This window comes from Haemaphysalis longicornis, unplaced genomic scaffold, assembly GCF_048455015.1.
Source record: "Haemaphysalis longicornis isolate Haplotype H1 unplaced genomic scaffold, Haemaphysalis longicornis Haplotype H1 scaffold_2, whole genome shotgun sequence".
In the NCBI taxonomy this organism is placed as follows: domain Eukaryota; kingdom Metazoa; phylum Arthropoda; class Arachnida; order Ixodida; family Ixodidae; genus Haemaphysalis; species Haemaphysalis longicornis.
The window spans coordinates 1,836,656-1,853,768 of record NW_027526295.1 but is presented as its reverse complement, the minus strand read 5'-3'; positions in this window follow the sequence as shown (position 1 = coordinate 1,853,768).

Here is a 17,113-nt window from a genome sequence, read left to right as displayed (position 1 = left end):
TATTCGAGCAAAAAGTTGTAGAAGACATCTACGTTTGGGTCTTAAGATGTATGACGCCATAGCGTTACTTCGAATCCCAGAGAACGTTTTGGGACTAAACTGCTGCATTTACGATGTATACTTCGGCGAAGAGAGAAGGGCTAGGAGAAAGGGTGTTGAATCACCATGTGGAAGGAGAGACTGAGACCCTCCATGCTTCTGTGGCTTTATATTTGAGCGTGAAAGGATGCGACTGGAAAGTTTTGGTCAGTGTAAGGGAGAAGATAGCAGTGTCAGTGTTTCAAAGTGTTTATTATCTAATTTCTGGTCCTGACTGAATGTTTTGCTTCTTTTCGAAGAGAGAGAGACAGAGACAAAGCGGATATCTTTATTACGGAAGAAATATAGGAGGGTGTTTGGAAAAGGCTGTAAACAGATGTGAGACAGCTCAAAGGGGGAACTTGAAGTCTGGGCCATAGATGCAGCAGATCTTGCCCTTGCCCTCACAATCACCTCGGGCTAATCCTCAGGAAACGAGCTCGTCAAAACTGCCTCAAATGTTTTAATGAAAATAGAATGTGTCATGTGTGAGGTGTTCGCCCATGAGCATAGCCGTTTACATGCCTAGGTTACGGGGAAGAGGGTAAATATTTCCCCGAGATTAGCCGAGTTTTAATTTATTCTATGACGTTCCCACCCCAATCTTCGCCAACATTGATAGGTATTGGTTTATCCTTGTGCTCCACCACATAGATCACAGTGCTTCGGCACTGAGACCCCTTTAGCATGAAGGTAGATCGTGTTTCTAGGCGTTGGATTGCGACACATTTCCTTTTTTCTGGAAGGGGAGCGCTCGTAGTCGTAGTCGAAACTAGCGCGTTGTGTGAGTTCGCGGACCTTTTGGTCGATGCCTTGATCTATTCAAACCCTTGTGCCCGGGTGCCCCAGTGACATCCTTCACTTCATTCATTATGGGCTGGAGTATATTCATAAATCTTTTAGCTATTGGGCCAGCAGCCAACATTCTAATGTCCTTTGAGAGTCTGTAAAGAAGTTACACTTCTGTTTACTGGTTCGGCTATTGGGATTGTCAACAGTATGGCTCCAACGTCCACTTCTTTGTTGCCGTAGGTAGGAGAGTCATGCAGTCACAGATTGCCAGAATAGCCACCTACGACATTTGCTGCCTTCCACTATCATAAATCCCACTGTCGGTGTATCCTTCGTTGTCATGATATTTCACTTTTCTTAATTAACATGATCCTGTCACATCGCCTTTCTTGCATAGGTTTGAATGAATGTTTTTGGTGGAGAGTATTTTGTAGGGAGCCGCTGGATAGGTGACAGGGCCGTGATAACTTCGACTCGATAATTCCCCATGGGGGGCGGGGAGGGGGGGGGGTCCTGTCTACCCTACAATGACCCTGCCGATTTCGTTTTCTGAGCCACGCCCATAGTGCTAGGACAGCGGTTTGCCTAGTTCCTTAAATATGTTTTAAAGACACAATTCTGGGACCCATTCACTCTCAACATCAACAGACCATTCAGGTCTACGGCAACATGAAGGAATTCACCCGCTCTTGTGCTGCGCTGCCCAAACTTATTCTTTTCCTCCGAACAATTTTACTTCGTTCCCTCATAGAGCTGAAGGCCTTCCCCTGTTTTTAGACCCGTCTCTCTGTGTCCGTTCTGTGACGCTGCAGGCCCACCGGCTGCCAGTTTGTCTCACGCTAAAAACTGTCCTGATGATGGTGTTGACTTGATCTTCGCTGCGGGTAAGTTACAGTGGTACGGGAGGCTCAGTAAAATCTGCCTTGTGATCAAGGGTTTCATGAGTCTTATCGTTTCACCTCTCATTCTTCCTCTTCCCTTGGTTAGGCATTGTATAATGTGGGCAAGTGGTTAAAGGTTTTCGCTTTCTTGTTTGGTGATCGTGAAGCCAGGCGCCGCCGCTTGACTCTAAGGCAGGCCGGGCATTCTTACGTGACTGCCCTCTGGCAGTATCATCAACATCATCACCACCAGCCTATCTACGCCCACTGCAGGGCAAGTACCTCTCCGATTAATCTCCAATTAGCCCGTGTGCCACCTGCGGCCCATTTATCCCTGATAATTTCTTGATCCCATCTGCCCACCTAACTTTCTGCTGCCCCCTGCCCCGCGTGCCTTCTCTAGGGATCCACTCTGTTAGCCTTACTCACGAACGGTTATCTTGCCTTTGCATTACATGCCCTGGCCTTGTCCATTTCTTCATCTTAATTTCAATTAATATGTCCTTAGCACGGGCTTCTTCACCGATTCACTCCGCTCTGTTCTAGTTCTTAATGTTACACCTATCATATTCTGTACCATTGCTCGGTGAGTCGTCTTCAATTTAAGTTGAAGCGTCTTAGTAAACCTGCAAGGTTCTGCCCCGAAGATGAGTACCAGTCAAGTGCAGCTGTCATACACTTGCTTGTTCAGGGACAATGGTAGGCGGCAATTCATTATCTGAGAATGCCTGCCGAATGCACTCCACCCCATTTTTATCCTTCTATCTCTGCGTCATGGTTGTGATCCCGGGTTACAACGTGGCCTAAGTAGATATATTCGGTTACCACTTCCACTGCCTCACCACATACCTCAAACCACTGTGCTCTCTCGAGGTTATTGATCATTACTTTTGTCTTCATCATAATAATTTTCAGGTCCACGGTTCTACTCTGTGTGTCCAGTGCGCTAAGCATGCTTTGCAATTCTGCCCCCGAGTTAGGAAGGCAACGGCATCAGCAAATCTGGGGTTACTGAGGTATTCTTCGTTCAACCTTACTCCCACCTGTTTCCAATCCAATGTTCTGCATAGTTCTTGTAAACATTCTGTGAATAACATTGGAGAGACTGTGCCTGCTTGTCTGACTCCCTTCCTTATAGGTATTTTACTGCTCTCCTTATGAAGGACGGTGGTAGCTTTGGACCCATTGTAAATATACTCTATAATTCTTACATAATGCTCGCCTACACTATGTACGAACACTAGATGATAAGAATAGAGGATCTGGGAGGATATCCGTACCTATTTTCTGGGTGACTTTTAGCTTTGCCACACAGCTTGCGCCGGAAACAGAACCGCGGGAATATCTAAAATAGTCGGAAAATGCATGGATTAGACGCTATACAATGGGTTTTATTTAAGTTGACTTCTGCTCATATTGTATGCTTTCTTCGATGTTTGAGTGACTGGCGTTAATCCTTTGCCTCCTGTTTTAGATTGATGACCCAATGCGGGGGTCGGCATCCTGGGGCCAGCCTCAAGACGCGGGGGCCAGCCTCAAGACGCGGATTCGATTGCCGGCAGCAGTTTTCCTTGTTGCAGCAGAAAATAAAAACACCAGTGTACCGCGCTTTCAGTGGACGTAAAGGTCTCCAGGTTGTCAAAATTAATCTGGAGCCCTCCACTACTCTATTGCGCGCCTAATAGCTCGGGTGTGGCTTAGGGACGTGAATTACCGAAAATTGAAAGTTTTATCTACCGGGGGAGAGCTCATTTTATAGTGATGGCGACAGTTTCTGGGACGACTGGCGACAGTATCTGCCGAGCATGGTACCACCTACATAATGTAGGACGAACGTTACTACGCAGGCACGGCATCTGCTGGAAATAAATGTCCTTTCTTATCTCCGCCGTGGTATTATTGTCCCCGTTTCCACACCTCGGTTGCCGTTGTGTCATATTTCATATTTAGGCGAACACTCGCATTTCGCTGCCTAAGTCGTAGCTTCCGGGTGGCAGCGATATGCTTGATGAGCACGGCTGACAGCGGACGGCAAGAAGGCACCAGGAAATCGAAAAATGAACCTAATAACGCTATCGCGTTAATAAAGCGGTAACTGCACGCTTGCTCAATTTCACGAGGATGGCTTTGCGGGCTTCTTGGTATAGCATCATGAAAGGGTTAACAGCGCACAAAGACGACGGCACACAAGGAAGAGATGACAGGACAAGCACTGTACTACAACTGAATTTCACACAAGGAAGAGATGACAGGACAAGCCCTGTACTACAACTGAATTTTTATTTTGCCATGAAAGACATAAACCAAAGCACATACAATAACAAGGCCCAACAACTATGTCATAACCACTTCTGTCATAAGTGACAAAAACGGTTCTCTCAGGTTGCTTGATATGATGTTTAATTTTACTTAAGGACATGTGTGTTGTGTGCACGATCCCCGTGCGTCAAAGCCGCAACTTCCTTGTCCCTCTAACCACACAAAACTGGTAAAACTGGGTATGTCAAGTCGCGTCTAAACAAGTCTTTTTTGAAGTCATGTCTACATAAAGCAGAAAAAAGGTTCATGGCTCAAATTAACCGCCCGTTGTGGGCTGGGTACCCGCAACATTTGCTGACAGCAGTGGCTCGTGACTTGTTGAAAGAGTTAATACGTGGTCACCATTAATGCCAAGAGATAAGGCGAAGGAAGAAAAAAATTCGTGCGGGTTATGCGCAACAAGGTGGCGCATAACCGCAACAAGATTAGCATGCGCGCAGGTGTTGAAGTAATTTTCTCTGCCCCTAAGAAGCTTTCAAAGCTGTGTCCGATGGTGGATAGCGGTGGCAGAGAAAAAGGGGGGTGCTCAAAGAAACACCGGGAACAATTTGTCCAATGTGATGAAGGCGTTATTTATTTCCTCCCGTTGGATTGTGGAAAAAACGTATGTAGGCCAGAGGGAACGAGAGGATTACAGAGCATAAATACCTCGTATGAAAGATGGCTGTTTCGGGCCACCTAGATGCGCATTGCAAAGATTGTGCTTCCATTCCTCTGTTCGGGGAGTGCTCAGTCATTGCTAGAAAGATGGACAGACATACGCGAGAGGTAATCGAGGCACCCGAGATTGAACGTCTTGATGAAAACTACGTCACCAGGCCATCTGTTGCACTCTCAGAAAAAGAAAAACAGTATCTGGAGCAACGAGCATAGAAGGCGAGGCGCGGGATAAGTGTTTATGTCATATTTGTTGGGCCTTGTTATTGCATGTGTCTGTGTTTATACGTATTTCATGGCGAAATAACAAAAAAAAATCGGTTGTAGTTCAGCGCTTCTCCTGTGATCTCTTCCTTGTGTGTCGTCGCCTTTGTGCGCTGTGAACCCCTTTGTGATGCTCGATTCAACCCGAGTTCTCGTGTCTACGCGCCCAAGCGCGTGACAAGGGTAAGGGCAAGAACTCACACGGAGGCGACGGAGTCTCTATGGCGGAGGCGCGCCAGTGTGCGCTTCCCCATGCTCGACGGGACCGCCTTGTTGACACGGCCCAACCGTGCAGCCCTGAACACTAACACTCTCATCGTAACGCAAAGAAACATCGGATTTTCACCTTACAGCAGAGAAACATTACCTTTAATGCCAGCTTCGAACTAAAACACAGCAGCATCGGCGCTTCGCTAGGCTCTAACCGACGGCGGACGGCCATGTTTTCCCCCGGCGGACGGGCTGACGAGGTTCGGTCACGCACGTAATTATTCGCCGATAGCGTATTTTGCTGTTGGGACGCGAAGAAAGCGCGTACACCCAACAAACCTTTGCGGCTAACGAAGCAACTACGCCGGTTTATCACAACGATCAGACTGGAGATAACTTTGCGGTAGCGACGTTGTTGGCTGCGGCCACAGGCGGATCCACCCGCTGCTGCCGCCGGCCTCCCCACCTACCGGGAGAGCGTGTTTCCAAACGGTGCACTGCAAAGAGCAGCCACGTGACATGCGTCATGTCAGTGCGCGCGCTATTCTCTCGAGCGCCATCCAAAAGGAGCCGACCCTTCGGGCTCTGTGGCCTCGATGTAGAGTACTGAGTAGTGGCGTTCACGGCTTGGATTCGAGCCCCAGGAGGCCTACCTCTTACTTTGTAAGTGCAGAGCATTTTAAGCACTCGCCTTGTCATCGTAGCTCGCTTGCTCGATCCAAGTAGAGCCACACGGCGTTCCGTCGAAGTGGCTATCGTCACGGCGTGACCCAGAGGCTTCAAAAGCCAAGCGGTTTATATAGTCATAAGAGTTCGAAACTCGTGAACCGCTGGCGCTGGTCATACATATCCCCGTTGTTTATCGCGAAGAAAACTGGAAGTAAATAATTTGAGGCAAAATATACGTAATGAACCGCCAACGCCCACGTTCATTTTAGTTAGGAACGCTCGTTGGGTTGGTTATTACGCTAGCAAGCGAAAAAAAAAGTGGCAGTGCAACGCCGGCACATGCGGGAGGAAAAGCAAGCACAGAAAGAGCAGAACTCTCGCTGCCGGTTTCATGCAGGGGGTGCGCGATGACTGCGAAAGCGGGGCAATTGAATCGCATTGGGTGGTAGCAGTAAGCGGATAACGGCGCTACAGCCCGTAATGGCGAATCACTGCTCTGCACTTCCGATTCTTTCAAGTTGAGTGGTACGGCGTTGTTTTTTATTGCTTTTTTCTTCTCTATTTTTTCTAAACAGAAAAATGCGTGTTGGTTTTCTTAATATTAATGATTTGGTATGTTTTTGGTCGCTTAAGGTTTACGGTGCAGCCAATGACGGTACTTAGTTACCGTTCTGCATCGCGCGAACAGCCATGTCACGTGGATTCTCTGTGCAGCGAAGCGGTTAGAAATACGCCAGGCCTTCCTGGAAGACGGAAGCGCGTCTAGCGGCGGCTCTGATTTGTCCAAGCCGGTAGGCGCACATGGAAGCGCGGACCAACATTTGGCGATGTCAGACCTTCGAGAACGCGACGCGCTTGGCCTCTCGCCCGGTCTCAGCCGTAGCGAGGTGGCGCACGGGCGCATGAGCGCGTTGAAACGGGTGCGCAAGCGCGTTCCAGTGGTTACCATTTCACCGGTTTTCTAGCCCTCACGCCCATGCAGATTTTCCAGCAAAGAGCGCAGCTTAATACATTTGATGATCTGGTACATCAGCGTCGACAAAAAAAGCCCTCGACCCAGATGCCGCTGCTCTTGCAGTGTACACGACCGGTTCACCAGTCCACAATAATCAAACACCAACTATACGGCCACATGGAAGTTCCAAAAATTTATAGATACACGGCCTGTTGCCCGTATCCATCCCAGAAATGTTGGTGCTCCATTCCTCCTTCCAGGGACATTGCTAGCCCTTCCTCTACGCTGATGTTTGTCGACGCAAGAGCTTATGATACACTCCTTCATACTGCTCTACTTTGTCTGACTATGGCTTCCAATCCAGGGACGTGCACTTACATTACAACGGATCAGTGGCCATCAGCGCAGGCACCTACTCTTTGCAGTGCGGGATGCTCTGCTACACACATCTCTGCTAATCAACCTCGCATTAGCACCGTGTACAATCGACACTGACTCATCGCGAGTTGTTCGAGAGCTTCGTAAACCTCTTACGCCTAACGAACATCTGCTAGAAATTTAGGGCGTAGTGGACACGTACCCATGCCGTGCACGCGTGTCATGGCGCCAACGGAACAGCCACCCCGCATTGCAGGATGCAGATGCCGGTACACAGATTGTGCGTGTGGAATATCCCGCTCCCCTTTCGCCTTCATCAGGGGTGTTCGCCTAGACAGTGCAAAAGGACGTCTACGGCGCACTGCGCGCATTCTCTTACCCCCGTGCGGTACCTATCTACCTGGCGGGTTATTTCGCCAAGATGAGGTCCTGATCCGACGTTTTCGCCTGTGGGACGCCCTCACACTGGCTGTGACGAGAACCATGCAACCTCAATACCATGCCTCGTTTGACTCGACGTCGCCTTCCTCCCCGCTCCTGTTGAACAGGATACAGCGGATCACGTGGTGTAGAGCTGCCCGGCCCGCCGAAGCCTGAACCTTGTGCACATCGCTTCCTGCGGCCTGCGCGCCGGGCGTCCGCCACACTTCATGGCATGGACAGAAGGTCCACAACATGGCCTCCTGCTGCGATTCCCTCTGGAATATGGAGTATATCTGGAAATATTGCTGCGAACCATGGATTGGGTTTGCTTATTTATGGTTTGTTTTTACTGCCCGGCTGCGCCCGGCTGTGTTATCTGTGTCCTAAGCGAAGCGCATGTTCCGTTCTCTATTTGTATGCCGCACAGGTTATCTTATTCGTATATGGAGAGCGCTTCACCCTAACGTCTCTCGCCTGGAATAATCTTTGATCTACAATGTTCTGGATGTAAATCGACGGTTCGAGAAACACTGGCGCCGAAAGATAAAAGCCTGCAGAGCACACGCCGTGGTATTCGACTCACCGACGCTCGCCTGAACAAGTCACTTTGTTGAATGCTGCCTCGCCAACTGTGTACTCTTTGAGTTGTTAGGGCAGCACAAGTTCGCTCCAATAAAGGTGCTTTCCTTCAAAACAATTGCGTCGTCTTTGGCTTCGTGGCATCTGATAGAGGTGGTGGGTACATGCACGATAAACCCTGTGCAAGTCGCCAAGCAAGCCCCACTCGTGCAACCGCCGACAGCAAGGCCTCCCACCCGAACTCGGTCTACTCCCGGATAATGTGAAGGAAACCATCGCGACCAGCACCATGGTCAACCAAGCCAATCCACCCGCACGTCTGCTGCAACCTCTGAAGCCCCCATCATTCTGAGGATCCCCAGGTGAAGACCCGGAAGAGTGGCTATAGAGGCTGGAGCGCATTCAAATTTCCAACCGGTGGGATAACGGAGAGACCGTTAGGCAAGTGTTTTTCTACCTCGAAGACTCCGCTCGAGTCTGGTGCGAGAATCACGAGACCTTGCTAACATCATAGAGCATGTTAAAAACGGAATTTTCGAGAACGTTCACAACTATCGTGGGTAAAGAACGCGCTGAGCTATTGTTGCAGACCCGAATCCAACACCCGAACGAAAGCGTTGTAGTGTTTGTTGAGGACCTTGAAATGCTGTTCCGATGAGCTGACCCCGAAATGGCAGAGGAGAAGAAGGTGCGCTTTCTGACACGAAGAGTTAAACAGGAGCTCTCCGCTGGACTCCTTCGCAACCTACAAAAAACCGTCGTGGAATTCGTGACCGAGGCTTCGATGATCGAGAGAACCCTGGACATGCGTTCGACGCAGTACGATCGACCACTCAACGCGTTTTCGGGGAACCTGTCAACGCCCCTGGATTCGCGTCGGAAGACGTACGGGAAACAATCCGCGCCATCGTTCGCGAAGAATTTAGGGAATTTGTCCCAACCACGCCTCAACCACAAGTCGCCTCCCTGACTGACGTAATCCGAGAAGTCCAAAACGCACTGGCAACTTCTACGCCGTCAGAAGCACCCCGCCAACTTCAAGCCATCACCTAATCCACGGCTCTTCGTCGATCCCAGCCTTCTCCATCCAGTCGACAAGAAGCCCCGCCGTACCGCCGTCCACTGTCGCCCGCACGACCCCCTGCAGCCCAAAACCAGACGCCGAGGAAGACGGACGTATGGCGAACCCCCGATAATTGTCCGCTATGATACGACTGCGGAGCGACCAACAACATCTACCTTCGCTGCCCCTACAAGAAGCTCGGTTTGCGAGGGTTCTCCACCGACGCACCCCGCCCCCGACCCGGCCAGCGCCCATAGGAGGTCAAAAAATACCTGTCCAACACCAGCCGTGGACCAGCCCGTTTCGACCGTTCGCCGTCGCCCTACCCATACCGGTCACTCAACCGCCGTAGCAATGCTGAGTTCGCACGTGGAAGGTCCCCCAGCCCGCGCGGAGGCGGAAACTAAAAGCAGCAACTTCTGGAGGTGAAGTTGCACAACCGCGGAAAAACTAAATCCCTCCAACGACGCAAGGACGCACCGAACACCGTGATACACGACATGCCCTCGGCCTGATGACCCGATGAAGCCTGGCATCACTCCCGAACACCACGACAGCCACATGGCGCGACGCGTACCCCACATGACCAAGCCTGCCGCTGAAAAGACGACGATAACGGCGCCGCATAGTACTTAACCGTCAAGACGCACAAGCCGCCATACGACACCCCGACGCATCCGGAACTCGAGGAAGGCGGCGTCCGACGTCCAGTTGTGCATCGACGGCTTTGATGTAGTCGCCATCATAGATACGGGAGCGGACTACTCGGTGATGAGCGGATCATTCGCGTCTAAGCTGGAAGAGAGTTACGACCAGATGGCACGGCCCGCACATGCGCCCTCCAGGAGGCCATATCGTAACGCCTAGGGTAACGTGCACATCACGCGACAGCATAGACGGCACGACGTAGCCTGCCGCGTTCGTTATCTTGCTTCACTGCTCCCGTGACGTAATTCTCGGAATTAACTTTTTGACGGACAACGGTGCAATAATCGATCTGCAGACCAAGTCGATAACTTTTTCCTCCTATCACTCCATGACGCCGGAACCGAACCCCGAACTCCGTGCAGCTCTAAGGATCGCCGATGATCATGTCACCCTGCCACCCCGCGCAAGCTTGATGATCACCGTCTACTGCGAAGGCGCTGCTCCTGACGTCGACGCTATCATAGACCGTGACCAAAGGTTGCATCTCGACCGCGGTGTCTCTGTCGCAAGAGGCATTGCGCGCATTAAGCAACGCTAATTTCACATTTTGGTCACTAATTTCACTGAGGAGTACCAGCATTTGTACAGGGGACCTGCAATTGCATTCCTCGAAGAAACGCAAGAAGCAAGTGACGTGGTGCCGGTCGCCAACTTTCAGCGCGCATCTGAAGATACGTTCAAGCTTCCTCATCCCTTCGACGTGAATCCCGCGCCACCGCAAGAAAAAAAATTACACCATCTTCCAGTGGGGAACCATGAGGAGAATGCGAAGCACCATAGGGGTTCCGTGTAGGCTCCATTGTGTTGCCGTTATATTGTTTCATTTATCAGAGCACGAATGGGAACTTAATTTGAACGCCCATGTAGAGACAGAGAAATGTACAGAAATGTAGAGACAGCGAAGAGACCGACACCGGCGTTACCTGATCGAACACCTCCTAGTTCTCGTCTTTCTTTATTGCGTGCGCCCGCTCCTACCCCGCTGCCCGCCCTCTTCGAACTCTTCTCTTGTTGACTGCAAGGCGCGTGGCGCTTCCCGCCACAGCTTTCCATCGGGAAATCCAACATCCTCCTCTAAAGTTTTCAGTTAGTCGTTTCCGTTGACGTTCAACTTCGCGTGCCTTCGTTGTATCAGTAGCTTCTTGACGTAGTTTGAATGAGTCAAAGACATAAGGCTCCATCGTAGCACTTGCTCCTGTCTCGATTTTGTAGCGCTGTGGGAAGAGCGCCGCGTACCTCCCGTTGCGGCCAGAGAGTCGTGGGACCGAAACCAGGCGTCGCTAACTATTCCTTTTTTTATAGTGTAGGGGGAGAGGTCGGATGGACGGACGATGCACGACAGACGACGAAGCCGAGATCAAGAGATGCTTCGCCTCTAAAACGGAACAAATTATCGACTTTGCTGCGGCGCTACAGCGAGTGTTTTTGTCAAACTCAAAATAGCGTCAGACATCTCTAGCGAAGCGTCAAATTATAACCGAAGATGGCGCCCGACCTATCGGACAGTAACCGTACGGCGTGTCTTCGCACAAGCGGGAAGACATCGGGACACAAGTGGAAGACATGCTCAGCGACGGCATTATGCAGGCATCGAAAAGCCCCTGGACTGCGCCGGTCGTACTGGTGAACAAAAAAGACGGCAGGAACATCAAGGTTTTGCGTTGACTGCCGGCGACTGAACAAAATCACCAAAAAAGACGTGTACCCCCTGCCCTGAATCGACGACGCGCGACCACCTCTTCCGCGCGAGGTACTTCTCATCGATGGATGTAATGACAGGCACGAGGAAAATAGCAGTGGACGAGAGAGACCGAGGGAAGACTGCATTCATAGCCCCGGACGGCATTTATGAGTTCAAGGTGATGCAGTTCGGCCTGTGCACGGCACCAGCAACCTTTCAAAGAGTCATGAACACTGTGCAAGCTGGCCTGAAATGGCACACCTTTATCGTATACCAGGGCGACGTTGTGGTGTTCCCTCAAAATTTCGACGAACACCTTGAAAGATTGGAGTCAGTACTCGAGGCTATTCGCCCGTCGGGATCAACGCTGAAGCCTGAAAAGCGCCGCTTCGCGTACGAGGAACTGCGGTTTTAAGTGCGAATGCACTTCTTAAGCGAGCCTGAAGCGTCCGCCGCCGTCCGCATAGTTGGTTGGTTGGTTGGAACCAAAAATCAGTGGCGCGTACCCACTCTGGGGGATTGGCCAAGTCAGATTGGGGAAACTGGTCAAGAATTCAAACTAAGGGTAAAATAGAGCTGTGGAGTGTGAGGGAAGTGATGTTGGCAATTTTGAGGAAAAAAAAACTATAACATACTGAAGTAAAAACAGATAGTACACGTACCAGAGAAAGAAAGTACGAAGTGTCTTTTAACAGGGTAGGCCACCGGATTGTGAAATAAAAGCGTGAAGGGCGCGACAAACATCCCCGTGGCAGAAACCTAAACCCGACGCCCCAAATGACAGTAAATTCGATACAGACAAGGAAAGACCCAGGCGCCGGAGGGGAACCTCCAGGAATCGATTTCGGATAGAGGAGAACCGCCGGCAAGACAGCAGGAAATGTTCGATTGTCTCCTCCTCTTGACAAAACTCACATTGGGCCGAAGGCGCTATGCGTGCACGGTGAAGGTAGAAATTCAAATTGGGCACTCAGCAGCGAAAGCTGGTCAATGTGACTTCGCACAATCGCGACTCAACAGCTGCGGGTGCGCGCGCTCCTCGTCTTCCTTGGCAACGGGGGGAGATGGGCGCGCGCTGCCTGGCCGCTGACATGGCGCATACCCACGTCGGGGATTGGCCAGGAATCTCCTCGTCTTCCTTGGCAACGGGGCGAGATGGGCGCGCGCTGCCTGGCCGCTGACATGGCACATACCCACGTGGGGGATTGGCCAGGAATCAAGCGTGAGATGGGCTAATGCACCCGCTTAAAGGAGCACTGACACGAAATTTCAAAGCTGAGATCCGCTCTAGCAATCAAGTACAACGACAACACAAATAGGTGTCTGTGAATAAATGCATCTTTCTTTCTTTGTAGTTGTGTCTGTGTGTGTGATCTCTCTTTCGCGAACATTACCGAACCGCGCAAATTCAACTCCTGCATTCGCACTTTCACATTCTTCCCCTTGGGGAAATGCGGGACATTTTTTTGGGCCATGTTGTCAACGCCGACGGAGTGCCGCTTGACCCAGCAAAAAATTCACCCATAGCTAAATTCTCAAGGCCGACAGACACGAAAGGCGTGTGAAGGTTTCTCGGACTGTCCGCATAATACCACCGCTTCGTCGCAAAATTCGCACGCATTGCAGAGCGACCAACGCGTCTAACTAAAGATAGCACCCCTTTCAGCTAGGAAAACACCCAACAAAAAGCATTCTTTTAGCCACAACAACGACTGCAAAACCCGCCCGCGCGGGGTCATTTCGATGCAAACGCCGAAATGGAGATGTACACGGACGCCAGTGATGTAGGGTTCGGTGCCGTCCTCGTCCAAAAGCAAAGCGGTTGCAAAAAAAAGTAATCCACTTTGCCAGCCATGGTATGACGAAGGAGGAGAAAAACTACTCAGCCTCCGAGAAAGAGTGCCTTACAATTATATTGGCCATTTCAAAAAATTTCGCCCATACGTGTATGGTACACCATTCAAGGTTGTGACAGACCACCATGTGCTGTGTTGGCTCGCCAATTTCAAGGACCCCTCTGGCCATCTTGGGCGGTAGAGCTTGCCGCTTGAAGAGTTTGACGTAACAATCGTCTATAAATGCGACAAGAAACACACCGACGCCGATTGCCTCTCCCGTGCCCCCGTCGAGCCACCAACACAAGACTCAGATGAAGATACCGCGTTCTTAGGAGTCGTGACGGAGGGTGACCTTGCCGCCCAGCAGCATGCCGACCCCGACTTAGGTACGCGTCATGATCGACTACCTCGAAGGACACAACGTCGCCTTGCCTAAAGCGTTCAAGCGCAAATTACCAGCATTCAGCCTGAAAAACTCCGTCCTCGTGAAGAATAATGTCAGCCCCGGAACGAGAACAAATTACCTTCTGGTAGTCCCCGCGGACCTTCGTGAAGAAATTTTGGAAGCGTGCCACGACGACCCATCTTCCGCACATCTCGGCATAGCTCGCACTATCGGAAAAATCAAGGCGAGGTACTCCTGGCCCCGCCTTAACTCTTACGTCACCCACTACGTCCGGTGCTGCCGTGACTGCCAGCGACGAAAAACGCCGCCGACGAGACCCGCCGGACTTTTGCAGAAACTCGCCTCCCATCGTGGCCCTTCGAACAGATTGCAATGGACCTTCTGGGCCCGTTCCCTCCGTCACGATACCAGAAAGAGTGGATTCTCGTAGCGACAGACTACTCGACGCACTACGCAGAGACGGCCGCTCTTCCTAGGGGGCTGCACAAGAAGTCACGAAGTCCTTCATAAAACAAGTTGTGCTGCGAGATGGACCCCCTGAAGTCCTAATCACGTACCACAGGACCGCCTTCAGCGCGGAGCTTGTGCAATGATTCTTACGCTACGCAAACCGGATCACCGAAGAACGACGGCGTACCACCCCCAAACGAACGGACTTACGGAACGTCTGAACAAGACGATCGTGGATATGCTGTCTATGTACGTCGATGTTGAACATGAGACTTGTGATGAAGTCTTCCCGTATGTCACGTTTGCGGACAATACCGTGACCCAGGAAACTACGCAGACAACACCGTTCGAGCTTGTCTACGGAAGACGGCCGACCACGATGCTTGACGCCATGCTTCCGCATGTAGAAGACGACGACCTCAACGGCGACGTCCAAGGATAACTTCAACGTCCGGAGGAGGCGGGCTAGCTTGGTGCAGTTCGCACAACGGACCAGCAGCTGGTGGATGCCGCACGCTACAATCTCCGACGCCGAGATGCCGAGTTCCACCCTGGTGATCGTGTGTGGGTTCGACTACCATCCGACGACGCGGACTCAGTGAGAAGCTTCTGCGACGGTATTTGGGACCCTACCGGATTCTACGACGTGTTGGCCAACTTACCTACGAGGTGGTGGCCGATGGTGATTCGGGCCCATCACGACGACGCACGCGGCTCCAAGTTGTGCAAGTGGTTCGCCTCAAACCTTACTGCGAAAGATGGTAGAATTTTGTTGTTGTTGTTTGTTTGGACGGTCATTTTATTTTAGCATCGGGTCGATGCACTCTTCGAGGGGAGGGTAATGCCGCGAATGATGCATTGGGTTTGTTTATTCATGGTTTGTTTTACTGCCCGGCTTCGCCCGGCTGTGTTGTCTGTGTCCCAAGCAAAGCGCATGTTCCATTCTTTATTTTTGTGCCGCACGGGTATCGAATTCGTATAAGGAGGGCGTTTCGCTCGCCCGAACGCCGCTGGCCTGGAAAAAATTTATTTTATCTACAATGTTCTGGATGTAAATCGACGGTTCGAGAAACACTCGCGCCGAAAGATAAAAGCCTGCATAGCAAACTCCGCGGAATTCGACTCGCTGACACTCGCCTGCCCACGTAGCTTTGTTGACTGCTGCTTCACCGACTGCGTATTCTTTGAGTTGTAAGGGGAGCACATGTTCTCTCCAATAAACGTGTTTTCCTTTGAGGCAACTGCATCGTCTTTGGCTTCATTTTTCCTTATTGTTTTCACTTATGCTGAATAGTAAACGTGCGAAATAAAAAAAAAACTTGCCATCTCTCCAACAATGTCTTTGTCCTTATGCCAAAAACTGCTCTGATAGGTTAGTACCAGAAACATTTTCAGGATATCACCCACTGGGATTGTAAAATATATCACCTTCACCGCGTACAAACATGGTGCCATGGCTGGTGCCAACGGCGATGCTATCTGCCAACGGCGATAGAGATGACTCGTGTACGATGTGTTTTAAGTGGCTGTGCCCGAATTTAGGTCCAAGTATTTTTTTCATGAGACTCAGGTTTTGTTTACCATTTGTGAAAAGAAAGGAATGTGTCATGTACAGCGTGCGTTAGTAGTTAAGTGTGTACTTTCGCTCAACGTTGGCGTAAATGTAAACTGCTGCAGTACATTTATTTTATTCGCCAAAACAGCACTACAATTTTTCTAGCTGAGACGCATCTCTCTGGCAAAGCAGCGCACTTTCCCCATAAAGCTGCCGGGATAGGTCCCCTGTAGTTGACACCCAATGCCAATTGGTCACATCAGCCATTGCCACTCGAGCACGCCTGCCCACTTTTTGGGATTGTATGGAACACATTTTAAACGGACTCTGAAGACAACTAGCAAGCTGGTTTCAAGCAAAAATGACACCTTTCCATAGCCACTCTAGCGTGTATTCGTCGCAGAAAGATGCCCTAATTGTTGAAAAATTGTTTGTCAAACAACGTATTTCTCTTCCTAAAGTTCCTCGCAGCGGTTCCATGACGCAAGCACCGGCTGTTGCAGCCGCAGTTTGCGTCGCGAAAAACGGGAAAGAAGCAAGGGAGCGGGTACGTATATCGGTGTAAAAGTGACCGAATACAATGCTACCACGTACGAAGCTGTTCCCTGTGTTTGGTGAAATCAGTCGTGATTTCCTGAACTCCCACGTCATTTGCTGCTCCAGACCACTAGAGAAGCGGGTACGGGGGTACGTGTTCTATGCTGTTTGGATGATGTCAGTAAGAAGCAAGGCGTTCGCAACGAGGCGATTTTTTTTCTTGAAGTTAAACTCTTTGATGGGCGTGCCCCAAACAGTGTCGATGTAGTCTTATTTAAAAATGGTCTCGATGCATTAGGCTTCATCTCGAAACAACGTTCCTTGAAGACAAAATAGCCCTTCTCATTGCTCATGGAGATAATGGAGAATCGAGACCAAAATGGCACTTAATTTAACAAAACTTGTTGCGAGGGTAATTGGTTCATGACTCCTAAATAGGTTTAAGCGAAAAAACAACCTAGATGATACATAAGAAAGGAGATACAGGATCAGCACTAACTTTCGACTGAATTTATACACCTGGGGAGCCAGTAAATATAGAAAAAGTGGGGCATTCGCAGAATGCGCCATGGTGGATAATCACAAGTACGCATATGTGCTACTCAAACGAAACGCTCTAAAAAAGATTTGTCGGAGTTAAACAGGGACACCGACCTATCTCTGATACAGT